This window comes from Mustela lutreola, chromosome 9 (assembly GCF_030435805.1).
Source record: "Mustela lutreola isolate mMusLut2 chromosome 9, mMusLut2.pri, whole genome shotgun sequence".
Classification (NCBI taxonomy): Eukaryota; Metazoa; Chordata; class Mammalia; order Carnivora; family Mustelidae; genus Mustela; species Mustela lutreola.
The window spans coordinates 98,847,861-98,869,474 of record NC_081298.1 but is presented as its reverse complement, the minus strand read 5'-3'; the positions used below and the strand labels follow the sequence as shown (position 1 = coordinate 98,869,474).

The window sequence follows — 21,614 nt, the reverse complement described above, 5'->3', positions numbered from 1 at the left end:
TTGTATTGGAAGTGAGTGAGCATGGGTAGATTAGAGTGTAAGGGAAAAGATAGGAATATAAGACTAGATGGCTTACTCAGTATTACTTCTGATGGCTTGCTTTATGCATCTGGCAAAAATACAACAAACAAATCTCCCTGATATTTCATTGTGCTACTGAAGCCATTCTCAGATTCAGCTTGTACTTTATCTGGATTGCTCTAATAACCTTCTGAACTATACTAGTTTTTTCCTATTCTTTCCCACCTAATTCATTAATATTCTAATGCGACTAGAGACTAACAGTTAAGTATTAAGTTTTACAGTATTTAAAATGCTTACACATTATCTAACTACATTTAATTTGTCTTATGTGGATGGACAACTTCATTGTTCTTAAGTGCAGCTCCAACAGAATCAATACCCAACTTTTCCATTATTCCCATATTTATGAAGTTTATTACTATTAAATTTTGTTTTGTTTTTTTTTTTGGTCAAATCCTTTATTGGAATATTTTCCTATGTATTTCTAAACTAGCTGAGCAGTCTAATGCAGTCTATTGATGTCATCAATGATGTCATGAGGGTAGCTGCAGTCAAGGTAACAGTCCCACAGATTGGGTGGTCCTTAGGATCTCTTTAATGGTTCCAGAGAGTTTTGTGGCTAAAAATGACTAAAGACTGGGGCTGATTTTAACAATCTCATTAAAAGTGGTTTTTCCACTGTGCTTAATGTTTTTGTGCTTCTTTCTGTCTCTTGGTGGTTCATTGAGGGCTTTGATAACCAGGGCAGAGACAGAAGGTTGCACTTCAATCTGGGCTTGTCTGTTCTGAATGGTTAGTTTCACTGTCATCCTCAGACCCTTCCAATTGCTGTTGCCTTAGCAGTATCATCAATAATCTCTTCTGGAGATAGACCCAGTACATAGATCTTCACAGCCAGGTCACAGGAAGCACTAACTTCCTTACCGGTGCACGTCAGGTATTTGACTTTGATCTACCTGGGGTTGAATTTAGGTGTCTGGTATTCACATGAACCTGTATTTGGACAACTGAAGACAGTTGCACCTTTGTCTTCTCTGAGCCAAAAACCAAAAGCTACTATAAAATTAAAAAAAATAAATAAATTTGACAGTAACTTAAGTTTTCATTAAAAATTTAGGAAATAAAAATATAACTTAAAAAATACCCATAAAAGCATCATTAAGCAATTAGTTCTCATTTTTATATTTTCTATCTTCGCATTTCATCCATTTTGAAATTAAGTTTTTACAAGGTGTGAAGCAGCCATTTTTGTTAATGGTTAGACAGGTGAAGCAATGCCACTTACTGAATAATCTGACATTTGCCACCCATTTTAAAACTTTAACACTATCACTGTCTGCATTTGGATGATTTCCTGGCTCTCTATTTCTGAAAATTTTTCCATTCATAAATTTCACTTTTAGTCTGAGTACCAGATGTTAATTATTAAAGCTTAATAACATATTTAAATAACTTAAAGAACACATGTTTCCCCATGATTCATCTACTTCACAATCTTCCTGGCTATTCCCCACATAAATATATTTTCATTGTTAAAGAGGGAGCTAATGAACAGATATGAATATGTCTGTATATATATATATGTGTTTGTGTTAACCTTGATATAAAGTTAAATCCATGTTTCAATTAGTATTTATATGTTAGGAATTAAATGTTTTCTTTGTGATTAGTTTTTCTTACATAAATATTTAATTTTTTCTAAAATCACATTTATATAACAAGGTCTCTCCCCTTCTAGAATCTATCTAAAGTGTATACTAACAAATTTTCTATTTTTCTGTCTATCCAGCCATCTATCCATCTAATATTGTATATGAGTGCAAGGCTATTAATTGTAGCATTATTTGTAAAAAATTGTAGTAGAGCCCTAGGAAGTGTCCATTATGAACAGAACTGGTGAGAATAGCAGCTATGCAGGAGGAAGAAACTCCACCTGGCTCTTTCTCTCCTGTATCTCCTCCAGAACATGTAAGTGGGCAAAATTTGCCACTGCAAAATGTGTCTCTTTGGCGGGTGGATTATTTTAGACTGATTATTTTTAAGAAACAGAAGACTGAGGCAGAACCTTTGACCCTCTCCCTAACTACCTTAAAGTATTTAGGTAGAATATTTGTTCTAGGAAGGGAGTTACCACTATAAATAGCTATAGTATAATAGAAGTAGGTATGGTAGACAGGGAGGAACCTCAAAAGGCCTGTCTGATCAAAGTCTTCTCTATCTCCCATTGTTTCTGGGTGGCTCAGCGAACATTGGTTTACCAAACATTTACTCTTTCCATTCTCCTATGAATTGTTTCCCTTCCCTTTATAGCCCTAAAACCCTACTTCCCCCCTCTTAGTTCAGAATGACATATATACCTCATTTTGCTAATTGTGTCATGTCAAATTGGTTCTCAGACCATCCAGAAGAACCATGAAGGGTTCTTGTTGTCCTCCCCAACAAACAGAAGTTTTAATCTTTGTTGAGAAAGGCAACAATCACTGCTTTTCTCTACCCTTTTTTTAAGGATACAAAATTTCTACTGTACATAAAATTTTAGAAGTGGGTAAGAAGACAGAGTGCAAATGTGCTCAATTAATTCATGTCCGTGTGGGCAGGTGGAAAACAAGTAGACCAAAGGAACTGCTGGAATGTATTAGGAAACACATATGGGAGCTGGGAGAAGAGAACAGGGAGGGGAAAACTGGGCAGGAGTAATTGCTGAATCTGGAGCTCTAGATAGAGGCAGGGCAGGAGAACAGAAATGTCCACACTCATTGGCACCCAGGGGGAATACCTTATCTAAGACTTATCCTTAATCAGAATAGCTAAAACCACAATCCACCACCAAGTTAAGAAACCACAAATAACAAGTAACAGCACAATACAACTGCGAGACAGGAGAACTGAGCAAGCATGTAGTTTATTGTGGCACTATTTGTCTACACTGTGCAACAGTCATCACATTCCTGGAGGGATACCTTTTACGGAGAGAGGGCTGGTTTAACAGAACAATACCTGTTCTTTTCTGAGTTTTAGGTCTTTTCTTTGCACTGTGCCTCAGAGGAGTCTCTTTGCCTAAGCTTCTTATATGAATGGGATTTTTTCTATAATATTTTTATGGAATAACTTTGACATATAGAAAATTCAATTTTTATATAGTTTGTCTTATAGTTTAATGTATTGTCTTGATAGTTTAATGATTTGTAAATTCATTTTCCATGATTTTCTTCAGGATTATTATCAGAGTTTATATCCTGAAATGCCAATTGAGTAAAATGAGCCTTAACAGTTCATAAAAACTCATAATAAAGCGGAGCTTAGAATTACAGTATCTTAATTTGGAAGACAGTTGACATAATATTTATTTTTCTAGTAGTCTCACTAAAGTGGCCAGAGAACATGAGGACAGACATCTATTAATACCCACTCCTCAGTGGTAGCACTAGAGTGCGCTGTCATTTACAAATCACATACATGATAAAAGGTGTGTACTCGGTCACATGATTATTTTAAGGTTAAAGCTTTGAGCCGGTGTCCTTTGTGTTAATAGGAGAATGAATTCAGCTCTGTTAAATGCTGCCAGATGGATGGCCAGTTAGTTGCTGATTTGAGGATTTTTTAAAGTTTCTGTGTTTCAACCCAGGGAAAAAAATATCTGCTCTCACAAAATCTCCACAAAGCCACTGCTTTCTGTCACACATTCCATTTGGTGATAGCCTCTGGATACATTAAGATGCATCATTGCAGCTTTAGCTCCAGAGTTTATCATATGTATCAGTTGCAGCAGAGGGATGTATTCAGTTTTTCACACTATTTGAACAAGTTTTGAATATTAAAGAACAGAGACAAAGAAAGACCACACTACCGGAACTGCTGACAGGGCTTTGGGTCCAGTTAATTGCTGTAAACAGAACGGTTTCTAATGCTCTTTTTAGTTATGTGTTTGTGGCTGCCAGTAGGGCTCAATGGGGCCTTTATAAATTCCCTCTTTATCTCTGACTCCAGTTGATTGACATGTGAACCATGCTGGTGGTGTTTGAAGAAGTACACTGGATTTCTCTAAAGCTATGAATATTTCCTGAATTTTATGCAACCAAATCTAAATACTACAATTTCAGCTATGATTCTTTAAGGCCTGGAAATCATTGGGCTGAAAAGCCAGTGAGATATTTTCATATTGAGTTCATTACTTAAGTCATTGAAAATGCATCCAACGGGTAGAAGTTTGGTGGTAGGGAATGCTTATTGCAACATTTACGAACACACCTTTTAACTACTTCTTTACATTTTTGCTTGTTAAAACATAAAATGATGTTTCTATTTTGATTTGCATTCTGATTTTTAGTTAGTAATGTTAAAAATATCCACATAATATATTTTAAGTGTGTTTTTTAATTGATTATAGTATTTAAACTGTAAGTAAGCTGGTTACTATTGATTTTGAGGAGATACTATCATTGTGATTTTTCCATTGAGATGACATAAAACACTTGCATTTGAAAATAGTAAATGATCTCTTGTTGCTCTCCTGGTCTTGCTCCTTCTTTCTCTTTGTTTTTGTTGTTGTTCTGTTTTTTGTTTTTTGGGTTTTTTTTTCTCTTTTGTCCTTTACCTCTGTGGTAGCTAATTCTAATTTAAAAAGGAAGAAATTTTATCCATGGATAGTTCTGTGAAATATTGGAATCATAACTACTTATAGGAATAGAACTAAAACAAGCTGTATTATGCATTTTGACCCGAAATTATCTGTTTAAACAGAGTAGAAATCTCTTATGTGAGAGATAGTAATTAAGACCTTTTTCCCCTGTTATACAAATCCTTTTAAAATCTTTCAAAAGAACACTGTGACAAGGTGTAATCCAATGTGGATTGCAAAGGAAAAAAAAAAATAAGTTAGATGTGTGATACCAAAGACTTTATGCTGCAGATTGCACAATTCTGTAGCTTATCTTCTTTTTGAAAAGCAACTTCAGAATGCTTCTTAAATGCAGCTGTACCTTTATTTTTTCCCCATTCCCTTGCAGAAGTGTACTTTTTTTTTCCATCTGTGGCATTTAATTTTTTTATAAACTGATTTAACATGAAGTGGTATTAGGTGTTGGAGCAAATGTGGTCAACAAAGTTGATGAGTAGTTCTCTCCATCAAAAATCAGCATTTTCTCTTCTGAAAATAACATAGCTGTGTGAGAGATCTCACTTCTTGGTAAGGGAATAGTTTGCTTCCTTATAAACAGCACTTTATATTTTCTACATATTATTTGGGGATCTAGGGTTCATTTTGGGTTTTCCTTCTGTCTTTGAGCTGAACAGAAAGTATCAATTCTCAGAACTCAAACTACCTGTCTATATGAAATTAACTTGAAAGTGTAAGACAGAAAACACAATGTGAATCATCACCTTCTTTAAGGATACAAAGTTTTTCCTTGCTCACTACATGAATTTAGGATTTTCTGATAATCTCAAGGTCTCAGATTCATCATATGTAAAATAAGGAGTTTAGAGACTTAATTGGCTTTGTAGTCTAGAACTATGTGTTTGTTTTCTAGTAAAGATGTGATGTGTTATCTTTCTAAATGATATCATTATTTCCATGCATACATAGAATTTTGGATAATAATGTATGCTTATTTACCTCCTGTTCTAATAGAATGACAAGGGTGTTTTACAGTGTTATTTTATAAAACTATTAATTTTAAGAGCATTCACAACACAGTGAGTGTCCAGTTAACTATAAGACAGTGAAAGAAAAAGTAATGCATGCTAAAACATTAAGGTTCTAGTCATGCTTTGGCAAAACCAGTGATTTAAAGTCAGACTAAATATTTATATGAATACATTAATAGTAGTGGATCTTAACATGCCACTCTCAGTAATAGATCATCCAAGCGGAAAATCAATAACCAGGATTGAATGACACATTGGACCAGATGGACCTCATAGATACATACAGAACAGTCCACTTTAAAACAACAGAATACTCATTCTTCTCGAGCACACATAGAACTTTCTCCAGAATAGACCACATACTCAGTACATCACAAATCAGGGCTCAACCCATATCAAAAGACTGAGATTATTCCCTGTGTATTCTCAGACCACAATGCTTTGAAACTGGAACTCAACCACAAGAAAAAGTTTGGAAGCTAAAGACCACCCTACTTAAGAATGTTTGGGTAGACCGGGAAATCAAAAGAACTTAAACAATTCATGCCGCCAATGAGAATGAAGACACCTTGATCCAAACCTGTGGGATATGGCAAAGGCGGTCCTAAGGGGGAAATACAAAGACATCCAAGCCCTCAAAAAAATTGAAAAATCCAGAATACACCAGCTCTCTTTACACCTTAAAGAACTGGAGAATCAACAACAAATTAAGCCAACGCCACACATAAGAAGGGAAGTAATAAACATTAGAGCAGAGATCAATAAGATAGAAACTAGAGATACAGTAGAACGCATCAAAGAAACTAGAAGCTGGTTTTTTGAAAGAATCAATAAGATCGATAAATCATTGGCCAACCTAATCCAAAAGAAAAGAGAGAGGACCCAAATTAATATAATTATGAATGAAAAGGGAGAGATCACTACTAACACCAAGGAAACAGAAACAGTCATCAGAAATGATTATCAACAGTTACATGCCAATAAGTTAAGCCACCTAGATGAAATGGATGCATTCCCAGAAACCTATAAACTGCCAAAACTGAATCAGGAATAAATTGACAACCTGAAGAGACCAATATCTAGTAATGAGATTGAAGCAGAGATCAAAAACCTCCCAAAAAACAAGATCCCAGAACCTGACAGATTCCCTGGAGAGTTCCACCAAACATTCAAAGAAAAAATAATACCTATTCTCCTAAGCTGTTTCAAAAAATAGAAACAGAAGGAAAACTTCAAGAGTCTTTTTATGAAGCCAGGATTACCCTGATTCCCAAACCAGGCAAAGACCTCCACCAAAAAGAGGAATTTCAGACGAATATTCCTGATGAATATGGATGCCAAGATTCTCAACAAGATCCTAGCTAATAGGATCTAACAGTACATTAAAAAGATTATCTACCATTACCAGGTGGGATTTATCCATGAGATGCAAGGGTGGTTCAACATATACAAATCAATCACTGATAGAAAAAATCAATAAGGAAAGAAAGAAGGACCACTTGGTCCTCTCAACTGATGCAGAAAAAGCATTTGGCAAGATACAGCATCCTTCCCTGATTAAAATGATTGAAAGTAAAAGGATAGAAGGAACATTCCTCAAACTTCATAAAATCAATCTATGCAAAAACCGCAGTGAATATCTTCCTCAATCTCAAAGGTGACAGCCTTCCCTTTGAGATCAGGAGCAAGACAAGTATGCCCATTCTCACTAATGGTGTTTAACATAGTACTAAAAGTCCTAGCAACAGCAATCAAACAACAAAAAGAAATAAAGTTATTCAGATTGGCATTGAAGAAGTCAAACTCTCTCTCTCTTCACAGATGACATGATACTTTATATGAAAAACCCAAATACTCCACCCCTAAACTACTGGAACTCATACAGCATTTCAATAATGTCACAGGATACAAAATCAATGTACAGCAATTGGTCGCTTTCTTATACACTAACAATAAAATATAGAAGGGGAAATTAGAGAATCAATTCCATTTACTATAGCACCAAGAACCATAAGATAACTGGGAATAAAGCTAACCAAAGAGGTAAATGATCTGTACTCAAGGAACTACAGAGCACTCATGAAAGAAATTGAAGAAGACACAAAAAAAATGGAATAGGATTCCATGCTCATGGATCAGAAGAATAAACATTGTTAAAATGTCTATACTGCCTAGAGCAATATATACTTTCAGTGCCACCCTCATCAAAATTCCACCGGCATTTTTCAAAGAGGTAGAATAAACAATCCTAAAATTTGTATGGAACCAGAAGAGACCCTGAACTGCTAAGGAAATGTTGAAAAAGGAAAAAAAAAACTGGGATCATCACGTTGCCTGATTTCAAGCTTCACTACAAAGCTGTGGCAGCATGGTACTGGCACAAAAACAGACACATAGACCAGTGGAACAGAATAGAGAGTCCAGATATGACCCTCAACTCTATGGTCAAATAATTTTTGACAAAGCAGGAAAAAATATGCAGTGGAAAAAACAGTCTCTTCAGCGGTGCTGGGAAAATTGGGCAGCTATGTGTAGAAGAATGAAACTCGACCATTCATTTACACCATACACAAAGATAAACTCGAAATGGATAAAAGACCTCAACGTGAGGCAGCAATCTATCAAAATCCTAGAGGAGAACATAGGCAGTAACCTCTTCAACATCTGCCACAACAACTTCTTTCATGATACGTTCTCCAAAAGCAAAGGAAACAAAAGCAAAAATGAACTTTTGGGACTTCATCTAGATCAAAAGCTTCTGCACAGCAAAGGAAACAGTCAACAAAATGAAGAGGCAACCCACGGAATGGAAGAAGATATTCACAAATGACACTACAGATAAAGGGCTGATATCTAAGATCTATAAAAAACTCCTCAAACTCAACACACACAAAACAGATAATCACGTCAAAAAATGGGCAGAAGACATAAACAGACACTTCTCCAAAGAGACATACAAATGGCTAACAGACATATGAAAAAATATTCATCATCATTAGCCATCAGGGAGATTCAAATCAAAACCACATTGAGATACCACCTTACACCAGTTAGAATGGCCCAAATCAACAAGACAGTAAACAACATATGTTGGAGAGGATATGGAGAAAGGGGAACCCTCTTACACCATTGGTGGGAATGCAAGTTGGTGCAGCCACTTTTGAAAACAGTGTGGAGATTCCTAAAAAGAATTATAAGTAGAGCTACCCTATGACCCTGCGATTGCACTACTGGGTATTTACCCTAAAGATACAGATGTAGTGAATAGGACCATCTGTACCCCAATGTTCATAGCAGCAATGGCCACAGTCACCAAACTGGAAAGAACTAAGATGCCCTTCAACAGACAAATGGAAAAAGAAGATATGGTCCATGTATACAATGGGGTATTATGCCTCCATCAGAAAGGATGAATACCCAACCTTTGTATCAACATGGATAGGACTGGAAGAGATTATGCTGAGTAAAATAAGTCAAGCAGAAAGAGTCAATTATCATATGGCTTCACTTACTCTTATGGAGCATAAGGAATAACATGGAGGACACTGGGAAATGGAGAGGAGAAATGAGTTGGGGAAAATCAGGGGGGAAGACAAACCATGAGAGACTGTAGACTCTGAGAAACAAACTGAGGGTTTTGGAGGGGAGGTGGATGGGGGTTGGGTGAGCCTGGTGGTGGTTATTAAGGAGGGCACGTATTGCAGGGAGCACTAGGTGTGGTGTATAAACAATTAATTTTGAAACACTGAAAAAAAGTAAAATAAAAAATAAAGTCAGACTAAATGACACTTGAGCTATAGCTCAATGAGGCTCTCTAACCAAAAAATATTATGTGGTAGCTACATCCTGGTGTTGTTAGAAACAGAATATCAGAGAATTAGCCATTTCAGAAAAAAGGAAAGGGATACAGTTCTGCAAAAGAGAAACTTTCTTTACAAGTGGCCTATATATCCAACTGTTAGGTTATATACCTTAAACTTACATACAAACTTTGGAAAAGGCAATTGATTAAAAAAAGAGAGAGAGAGAAGGAGAAAGAATAGATAAGATTCTTTCTTACAGCCTTTTTAAGAACCTCTAGGGAGGGTATTCTTGACCATATGATGAATGTAAGCAAAGAGACAAAGACCAAATAATGCTTTCCTATTATGTTATTTTTTGTTTAAGATTTCATTTATTCATTTGACAGACAGAGATCACAAGTAGGCAGAGAGGCAGGCAGAGAGAGAAAGGAAAGTAGGCTCCCTGCTGAGCAGAGAGCCTGATGCTGGGTTTGATCCCAGGACTCTGAGATCATGACCTGAGCTGAAGGCAGAGGCTTAACCCACTGAGGCACCCAGGCACTCCTATCATTTTATGGTTTTGTCCAAGTTTTATTTCACTTTCTCTGTCAAGCTTATAGTTTCAGTCGGCTGAAGCAGAGAGGGGGGAAAAGGCCAAGAATGGGGACTTTTAAATAATAAGAATTCAGCTTTAAATATAATGAGATGTTTTAAGCTGTACTTATTTTCCAGTGGAATTAACTGAAAGCAAATCAACTGGATGCCTTCTAAGTTTTAGCAGAAAATTTCCTATGTGGTAATCTATAATATTGGCCAAAGGCCAAAGAATAGTTGTGAAAATGCAGCCTATACTCTGACCCCCCCCCCCAAATTTAAGCCAGTAGGAAGCTTTTGGGTGGAAGCTTTTATTATAGTGTATTGCTTTCAGTTCACATCATAAAAATAAGCCAAGAAGTAAACGAAGTAGAAATTCCATGTACATAGGGTGATTTATATATATATATATATATATATATATATATATATATTATAGATAATTATTAAACAATATTTGAAATGATTTAGAAATGAACATTGGGAAAAAACAAAGTTTTTCTTTGTTTTCTCATACACACAAAAATATCTCAGATGAATGAAAGATCTTCACAGAAGAATACAAAACACAGACATATATGTATATATATATAGCTATATACACTTATAGGTAAGGATATAAATGTATTATAGATATCTGAATAATATTTTTGACCTTGATAAGCAAAAAGACAAGTCATTAAGAAACCATTAAAGCAAACCAATAAAGCAAAGATTGAGGGATTTGGCCATATGAAAATTTAGTAAGTTTTGGGTGGCAAAAACAATATGGACATTCTAAAAAATATGACATTATGAAAAATAAGAAAGAAGACTAGAAACATTTATTTGCAATATATATCACAGTTTATAAGTTAGAACATAATTATATAAATAGTTCTTTCAAAGCAGTAATTAAGGAATCACCCCCAAATCAACACAGGGGCCAAGTTTCTGAACTGTCATTAACTATAGACATGAGTTGGTTAACATAAGTGAAACAAATGAGCCATAAGATAAATGAACACATTAAAGGTATTAAATATCTTAAATAATCTATACAATTTGAATTAAAAAGATTTTGTGGAATACCATTAAGATAAGTTAAATTAAAAATATACAAATTGATAATTGGCATGATTATGGGAAAGCACTCATTCTGTGCTCAACTATTGGAAGCTTAAACTGGAATAACTCTTCAGATGATTTGATGAACAAATAAAAAATGTATACCATTTGATCTGCCAGTTACATTTTTTCTATTTATCATAAATACTGGCACCAGAATACAAAATTATGTGTTCAAGGACATCCATTGCTACATTTTATATAATACAGAAAATTTGGAACAGAGTAATGTCCATTATTAGGGAATATTTTAGACAATATTCTGCTTACTTAAAGGAAAATGATAGGCCTGTTTTTCAAACATGGAAAGATTTCCAAAATATACTTTCATTTATAAAATCAATGTGCAAAAAAATACATAAATATGTGGCACACAGAATGAAGATACCCTGTGAAATTGAATAGTGCTCTCTGAGATGTGTCATGCTATTGGTTAGGGAGCTTGTGGGTGCACCTTAACTTTGGAATCTCTAAATGTTGATACTATTTGAGCATTTTATAACGATTATAATATTTTCATAAATAGTAAAAAAAAAAAACAAACACCTCCTTCTTTTGTGGATTTTGCTATCGTGGACTATTACATAGTTTGAGTTTTAATATGCACCAGCAGGAGTTATGAGGGATATTTATTTAATGTTTCTATAAATAACCCTAAAACCATAAATTCACATATGATCTATTTAGCTGCCCGAGGCAAAGTCTTTATCTCTTCATCATGTTCCTTACAATAAAATGACTCCGCATGTATGCATTCTGAGGAGCTAAAACTTTGAAAGAACCAAAGATTTCTTAAACTGTGGAACAAATTGCATGATTATATTCCATGAATAACAAAACACTGCAGAATAAAATGAATAATGCCTGCAGAATAGCACAAATAATGTCTACAGAATAATACAAATAACCAAAAGCTCCATTACTGGAATAGCCAACAGAATATGATACTCTACTTCTATCTTCATAAAATTGGCTATATGATTAGAAATAAATATTTAACCTTGTCATATCTCAATTTTCAATCCTCAAATAAAAGGATAGACTAGACAACACCTACATTTAATATCAGCCTGTGTTTTATATTTGTTAAATTTTGTTTTCTAAAAGCCCAATTAGAAACTTAGCAGTTTCCCCAAAATTTCAGTAACATTTCTTTCATGTATAGTGCAAAAAAGAAAAAAAAATTCTAGCAAGAGATTGATACATAGAAGAGAGTATAAATACGTAGAAGTGCAAAGGCTGAATCAAAGGGTAAGCATATTTTAAATGTAAATTTTAGTGCCAAATTGTCCTCAAAAATAATGTGTTGAACTGTAGTAGCTTCAACATTATATAATATCAAATACTTAAGATTATACATATACATATATTCACAAAGAAAAATAATTTCTTTGCTACTGTAAAATACTTCCTTAAGCCATTTAGAACATATTCTTTAAGGTAGTATAAGTTAAAGTTTTTTCTTTTTTTCCCAAAAAATTCCCTTATGGTACATGTAGTGTGTTGGATGTTCTATCTTTTCCTCATTTATGTCAAATAACATTGCCTACTAATTCTTACAGCTAATGGATCTGTATTCAGTTTCTATAAATGAAAAAAAAAAAAAGGCATCATTGTCTTGGGCAAAAATAAGTATTTATAATTTGAGTCAGTTTATACTTTTAGTTTCAGGATGGATAATGTCATTTACATTGTATTGTGGAGCTTAACTTAATCCATATAACTGCACTGAAATATCAACTGTTGGCTTTATTTCACTGAAAATTTTACTACCATGCTTTCTCATTGGAGGGAAGTTATTATAGATACAACTACAACTACAGTTGTATGCATTTTAATGGACAGCAAAAATTTAAACGGTAATCTTAATTATATACTAAGAGATTTTTTAAGTTATGTATTAAGTTTGGGAAATACTTTATAATTTACTCCCCATTGTCCTTAGGTTAAATATTAGGGGGGAATTGAGTCACTCATTTAACCTTGCCTGTCAGGAGTTTTTCCAAGTAGATTCAACTAGCCATCTTTTATATCATACTGTTTTCCATATAGTATAGTTTAGAATTAAAAAGTAAGTATCTTTATCATCTTTTTTTTCAAGTACTAACTCAAGGAGCCTATTGTGAAAACAAAGAGTGTTAACAGTTTTCCTGCTGAAACCTCATATAACCTTCATGACAAATAATTATTCAACCATATCATCCAATTTATAACCTGATAGGAACAAAAGGGCATTCATTCTTACCTGTTAGGGTGAAAGAAATCTTTCTGAATGATTTCCAATATTATCTCACTCAGACAAAGAAATGAGTTTTGATATGTGGTTTTCACTCTATTTGTTTAGATACAGTCATTTAGAATCATAATCATATCATCAGGAAGATTCAAGTGCTAACTATATGAGTAATAGTATAGAGAGAATATTAATAACTCAAGAGTTGTATTGCTTAGATTTGAACATGGAATATACTGATTTTGAGGTAAATGACTTTGGGAAAATTGCTTAAATTTTATGGGCCTTAGTTACCTGATCTAAATAATCAGGACATTTAAAAAATCAAAAAATAATATAAGTGCACTTACAAGTTTTTGTGTGTAGATTGAGTGAGTTAATATATGCAAATTCTTTTGGAGAGTTTCTGACACATAATAAATGTTCAACAGAAAAAGTCACTTATTATCTTTTTGTACTAGCAGTTTTTATTTCCTTTTTATTTATCTTCTTTTGTACTAGCAGTTTTTATTTCCTTCTTTTAAAGCCAATATCATTGTTTACTTTATTCTATCTTTATATATTGTTTGTTAAAGGACTGTATTTTCTTTTTCTACCTAACAATGTGGTGTTTCTTCTGTTTGTATTAAATCAGCTTTATTTTTTAGAGCAGTTTTATGTTTACAGCAAAATTGTGTGGAAGGGACAGAAATTTCCCATATACTCCCTCCCCCAACTCATGCATAGGCTCCCACATTATCCATATCCCTCACCAGAGTGCTGTATTTGTTAAACCTGATGAACCTGTACTGACACATCTTAATCACCCAAAGTCCATAGTTTACATAAGGGTTCTCTCTTGGTGTTGCAATTCTGTGGGTTTAGACTAATGTATAAGTATGTATCCACTTTTAGTATTATACATAGTAGTTTCACAGCCCTCCAAATTCTCTGTGCTTTACCTCTTTATCTCTCCCTCCCCCTTAAACTCTAGCAACCATGAGCTTTTTACTGTCCTGTAGATTTTTTTTTTTAATTTTCAGAATGTCACATAGAAGAATCATACAGTATGTAACTTTTTCAGATTGGTTTCTTTCACTTACTAATATGAATTTAAGTTTTCTCTATGCCTTTTAATGGCTTTATAGCACATTTTTTTTTAAAGATTTTTATTTATTTGAGAGAGAGAAAGCCCCCAAGCACAAGTTTGGAGAAGGGGCAGAGGGATAGAGAAGCAGATTCCTGCTGAACAGGGAGCCCAGGGCAGAGCTGGATCCCAGAACCCTGGGATCATGACCTGCATGGAAGGCAGACACTTAACTGACTAAGCCACGCAGGCACCCCACAGCACATTTCTTTTTAATCCTAGAGAGAATATTCCATCACCTGAATATACTACAGTTTAACCATTCTTATTATCAAAGGCTGTTTCCAAGTTTGGACAATTATGAATAAAGCTGCTATAAACATACATGTGCAGGTTTTCTGTGGACGTTAAGTTTTCAGCTCTTTTGGGTAAACAGCAAGGAGTGAAATTGCTGGATCGTATGGAAGACCATGTTTGGTTTTCCAAGACAGTATTCCCACCAACAATAAGTGAGAATCCTTATTGCTTCACATCTCCATCAGCAGTTGATTATCAGTGTTCTGGGTTTTCGTCATTCTAATAGATACTATTTCTTTTCTGACTTTGGGGATGTTTTCCCCCCAGGAGATAGATTCATTTTAAATATTTGATTATGCACTCTGTGTCTTATTTTAACTAATATGAATATGGAACAGAAAACATAATCTTGGAAAGTATCCCTATGGAAATCCTAGAATTATGAAATTGGGCATTTTATCTCTTTTCTCTCATATCCTTTATATTTGAGGGGGAAAAAAAGTCTATTTGCTTATTCTCTAAACCATGACTCCTAGAAAAAAAGCAGGTGTATATATCTAATTTATTACTTATATTTATTTTAATATCTAAATATATTTTGCACTTCTGTAAACGCACACATATATGTGTGCAATGAAGTAATACATTTTTATATATATATGTAAATATGTGTATGTCTTTATGTTTGTATACCTTTGTTGCATATACTATTGCCTATATTACCTTGATTCTCTGTGGTTTATTGTCTTTCAGACTAGCTCTCTCCCACTGCTTCATTTAATATTTTACCCCTGTCTAAACTTATTGCAGAATGTATTTTTCTTGGTGATTCAGTATGTTAAATCATACAATCATACATATGACCACTTATTTTTTGTCACTTCTTAGAAATATTTTTTTTTCTTCAAGTCAGCCACCCATTCTTAAGTGACTATGTACTTTTTCATCAATAAAAATGACAATTTTTAATTCCAATCATTAGTCTTCAATTCTTATCCCTCCAGTTTTAATAGTTTACTGCCACAGTTTCTTTACTTATTCATGGAGTAATAAATTATCATAATCTCCACACCCTTTGACTCATATTTGATTAAAACTGTAGCTGAAATCAGAAGCCATATATTTCATTGGCACTTAATGAAAAATGATAAGAAAAGAAGCAATTATTTATTTTTATTTGAGCATCCCTGTATGTGTATGCTTTTTCCCCCCCACTAGATAACGAGTTCCTGGACAACAGGTACCTTATCAAATTCATTGTTATGCCTCATACATAGTAGGTGCTCTATAAATGTTTTTGTGTTGAAACTGCATACATTGTTTCCTTAAGAAAAAAATGAAGGGATTTGAAACAAATGCAATGTTTAAAAATTCGTCTCCTTGAAGATGATTCATGGACTTCCTAATCAACATCACCACTCGTAATTTTGATATTTTAAAATTAATGTATCTGGAAATAAGTTTTATTTGCTAAGCTCCACCTCCAAAACATGATCTTTTTTCATTCTTTCTCACTTTTGCAAATGAGATCTTTATTCTTTATATATCTTTGCTCAAAGATAGTGAAATTATCCTTAACTCTCATCTTTCACACACTACATCTGACACATCAGTGAACCCTGTCAACACTTCCTTTCAGTATATCCACAAACAGATTATCTCAGACCATTTATACTACTACCACTCTAGCCACACAATCCTTCTCTTTCTCCAGAACTACTACAAGAACCTTATATTTGGTCTTCACATTTCAGCAACATTCCTCTACAAACTATAGGAACTATCTAGCACAATCCATTTTAAAACTTAAGATTTCTCCTTATGCTAAGATTTAGTGAGCTGAGAAAGTATGTTCCTCCTACCTAATAATGATAAGTAATATGCATAAATTATAAAATGGTCACTTTTTTGAGCCCAACAGAGAACTGAAATCATAAAACAACTAGTAGTCAAATATTTGAAGACTGAAAAAGAGGCACAAGAAATGAAGATAGGGACAGCACAGGAAGAAGTGGCTGCTGAAAAAGTGAGAAAAAAATAAATTTCATTTAATGAATTACTGAAGAACTCCAACTATAGACACAAGAAGGACTCTCACTTACTCATGGGCCATTTTTTGTTTTTTTTTTTTTTAATGGATAGAGGACAGGGAGAGAGAGCCTTTCTCAGTAATATAAGAATGGTAGGTATCAGATATCACTGCAGAAAAGGCAGAAATTCCTGTCCCTTTGTGTATTTCTTTTGGATAGAGAAAATCCTTTAAGCTCTGGAAGAAAAGCTGCAAATCCTACCAACTAGCAGGGGGATAAGGATAGGCTATTTGTTTCTGAGGAAAGCATAGTCTTTAAAAAAAAAAAAAAAATCGAAAAAAGCCCAAAACATGTTTCAGTCCTATAAGATAATCAGAAAGTAATACTGGACCTAACAGCATTAGAACCTTCTACTTCTAGCCAGGAGCATGAAACTCCCTCCCATGCAAGACCTGCCTGGATACAAGACAGAATTTGTTTGCCACAGAGAAGAGGAGTAGGAATAATGACAAAATCCTAACCTGAGGCCCGGGAGCTCATGGCTTACTTAAAGCTGAGGCTAGTCCAGAGTAATAGAGATCACCTCCTGCTTTCCACCTGGACATAAGCAAATACCAAGTAGCAACCAATAGCACTTACTCAATGAGGGAGGGGTATGTCAGGAACCTGGGGAGTAACCGTCTCTGAGTTTCAGGCCCAGAAGGGATACTAAAAGCTGAATGGTTAGCTAGAAGAAAGCCCTGCAACATCTCATTTCTTTCTTCTTCTTTTTTAAGATTTTATTTATTTATTTGATAGAGAGATCACAAGTAAGCAGAGAGGCAGGCAGAGAGAGAGGGGGAAGCAGTCTCCCTGCTGAGCAGAGAGCCGGATGCAGGGCTCAATCCCAGGACCCTAGAATCATGACCTGAGCTGAAGGCAGAGGCTTAACCCACTGAGCCACCCAGGTGCCCCGACATCTCAGTTCTTATCGTAAGAACAAAATATTAGACAAATTTGAATATTGTGGTACAAATTAGGTTAACTATAGGAAAAACAAAATTCAGATCCAACTCATCCCCTGATTAGAATAACTCAACTACTATACTAAAAACATGACAGGAGAGACATGCCCATTTCTGGATGTAACTCTTCCTCAGTCTCTGTTGTTCTATATGTGATGTCCAGCATTTATTCGAAAATAAGGAAATACACATGATAGGAAGAAAAAGATGCTTTAATTTATAAACAAAACAACCAAAATACACAAATTCAAATGTCTCATGTTAGAACTGTCACACTATGATATTTATTATGATTAAAATGCTCAGAAAAACAGTGGTAAAGGTGTACAACATGCTTGAAAAGATTGGGAATTTCAGCAAATGATGGAAAATATAAAAGTTAGATGAAATGCCAGAAATAACTTTTTAAGTGGTATCCAAGAATTCCTCAGTGGACTCATCTGTAAACTCAACAAAGCTGAAGAATCAGCAAATTTAAAAAATAGATCCATAGAAATTACATAAACTGCATCACACAAAAAGAAGTGGGGGAAAAAACAGAGCATTTAAAAGTTATAGGGCAATATGAAATGGTTTAACATTGTGCAGTTGGAGTCCAGAAAAGTACAGAGGAGAAGCAAAATAATTATATGAGGAGATAATTGCCAAGAAATTTCATCAAATAATAAAAGACCTCAAACCATATATCCAGGAATATCAGCTTACTTCAAGCATGATAAATATCAAATAAAGCCTACATAGACACATCGTGTTTAAACTATTGTGAATTAAAAATACAGGAAGTTTTTGAAGGAGGCCAGAGAGACATCTGTAGAGGGACAATAATAATGATTATATCACACTTGTTGTCAGAAGTTCTGAAAGGCAGAAAACAATGGTGTAAGATCTTTAAAGTACTGGGAATAAAAAGGAAACAAACAAATAAAGCCCTGTCAATGCAGACTTTTATGCATAGTAAAAATATTCATAGAAAGTGAATGGGAACTTGTTTAAACAAACAAAAGTTTAGAGAATTACTTCCAGCAGACCTGTGCTACAAGAAATGACAAAGGATCTTCTTAAGACAAGGAATGTGTTAACAGAAAGAAACTTGTCTCTGTACAAAGAAATGAAGACCTATGGCAATGGAAAAAATAGGAGTAAATATATGAAATGTTTCTCTATTCATTTAAGTATTTTTAAAGGGTAATTTCTTCAACTTTCATGAGTCCAGTAGGAAGTCATTAAAATTTTAAAATATTTGATTTGGATTAAAACTGAAACACTACAGATTCACATGTATGAGCTATGGATAAAGCTGTGTTTAGAGGGAAATTAATAGCACCAGATGTTTATACTAGCTAATATAAAAGTCTCAAACCAAAGAAACCTCTCTCTATTCTCTATTCTCTTCTCTATTACCCTCCATTCTCATGCTAATGCCTGTCTGTGACCAAATCCAACTAAAAGTGGGTAAAAGAGCCTAATTTACAGTTGATAGAGATCATAGAGCTATTCAGAGAATGTAGCCTTCCAGGTAAGCAGTAAACGTGACTTGGATTAGGGAAGTCAAGATAGAAGTTGTAATACGTGGTTAAACTCTGAACATATTTGAAGGTCCAGCTGATTTGATTAAGCATTGAATGTGGATACAAGGAGAGCACAGAAATTAATAATGACTGTATGGTTTTATGCATTGAAACTTAATGAAAACTGGTACCAATTATAGAAATGGGGGAATCTGGGAAAGGAATTTGTGGTTAAAGGGGTGCATGTGGGAATCAGTTTTGTTTTGAACTTTTTTTTTTTTTTAAGATTTTATTTATGTATTTGACAGAGATCACAAGTAGGCAGAGAGGCAGGCAGAGAGAGGGCGGGGGAAGCAGACACCCTGCTGAGCAGAGAGTCCTAAGTGGAGCTCTATCCTAGCTAGCACCCTGAGGTCATGACCTGAGCTGAAGGCAGAGACATAACCCACTAAGTCACCCAGGTGCCCCTGTTTTGAACTTTTTAAGTTTACAAAGCCTGTTATACGTCCAACTCAGAATGATTAGTTCAGCAGTCAGAAATACTAAGTGGCAAATTCAGCTTCTCTGGTAAGGTGTACTCATGCCAATAAATTGAGCTATGTGTAACAACTTTAATACATCTTTCACAACTTTAATACATCTTTCATCATGCCCATTCTCTTTCCAGTCCCACAAATGAGTCCACATTTTTTGTAATATAGTTGTTTCTTAATTTATTTGAGAACTTTAAGTATAATATTTCCTTTGGCTCATCTTTGCATTTTATAGCTAGTGCATGTTGAATTCAAAAACCACTTTTTATGGGGCACCTGGGTGGCTCAGTTGTTAAGTGCCTGCCTTTGACTCAGGTCATGATCTCAGGGTCCTGGGATTGAGCCCCACATCAGGGTCTCTGCTCAGCGGGGAGCCTGCTTCCTCCTCTCTCTCTCTCTGCCTGCCTCTCTGCCTGCTTGTGATCTCTGTCTGTCAAATAAATAAATAAAATCTTTTTTAAAAAAATCACTTTTTAAGCAGGAAAATAAGAGTACATAAAGTATTCTTTTTATAGTTTTTGGTTTTGTGTGTGGTTTGGCTTTTTTTTTTTTTTTTTTTTTTCCTTAAAGCTTCCTCAGGCAAAGGAGATTTAGAGAGGAGGATTTTTCTATAAGTTTTGGAGGTTTAAGATTGTTTGGACTCTCAGTTCTCAGGGATATCACTGTTATTGTTAAGATCCTGATCTTCCACCATGTATATCATAGGTTTCTCAAAAAACACTTTGAAAGATTTTGTGTATAACTACTGTTGTATATCCCCAATTGTGTGAAATCAGTCGCTGAGTTTAATATTTAGTAAAGTTCTGTATACAAGTTTAAGCACTAAACCTTTGTGCTTAAAATCGTTGTGTTTTATTCCATACCTTGAGGCAAGAATTTCAAGTGTATGCTTGTCACTTTCTCACTTTCAATGTCACTATGAACAACCTCCATTTGTGTAATAGGAAGGATAATGATCAAGTTTCATAACAAAAGCCGAAATAGCAGTTCCTGAACAAGGCAGAATTATAATGTTCTCTCACAGTGCAGTTCAAATAGAAGTAGCCCAGGTTGCTATGAATATTTCTCAGTGCAGCTCTGACATCCTAAACCCATCGACTCCATATTGTGGCCTAAAATCGCTGCTCCACTCACCAAGCTTGTTTTCTAGTCCGTGGACAGGTTGGCAGAAGAACTTGCCGCTTTGGTTTAATGGCATGATCCGAATTTTCACAATTTGCTTAAATCCCATTGGCTGGACCTCCGGCACATGGTCATACCTAACTACAGCTAAGCAGACATATATAACCTTTGGTAGCCATAGACCAGAAAAATATTGCAGTTCTTACTCTAAAAGAGTAAGAGCAAAATGGGAAAGGGGGAGCAAAAGTAGTCTATCTGTAATTGACATTATTAGTCTTCTTTAAATTGACCTATCTCCATACTGACCCATTATTCCTGGTCTTCATTCTCAGGGAGTCTGTTGGTGATTTCTTCAATATCTACTTCTGTAATACATCCCACATAATGCTATCCCACACAGAATATATATACAAATCTTGCTGTATTTCACCCCATTTCTTTCTAGCAGTTAATTACAAATTCTCTCATAATTCACCTGCAGTCTTTTGCTTAACTCCCTCTTTCTTTAGTGTTTTCTCATCGAATAGATTTTTTCCTTTGTAAGCAACAAAACCCAGATCTAGTTAACTGAGAAAAAATAAAGTATGCTACTGAAACTACACTAAGTGTCTCATATCATCAAAGGAACAAGTTAAAATTTTGTACTATGCTCAGAAACATTTCAACGT

At 34.6% G+C, this 21,614-nt stretch overlaps 1 pseudogene; it reads right to left on the bottom strand.

The window, feature by feature from the left end:
• Positions 1-482: 482 nt before the first annotated feature.
• LOC131808405 (large ribosomal subunit protein uL11-like) lies at positions 483-21,022 on the bottom strand (annotated as a pseudogene).
• Between the last annotated feature and the right edge of the window lie 592 nt (positions 21,023-21,614).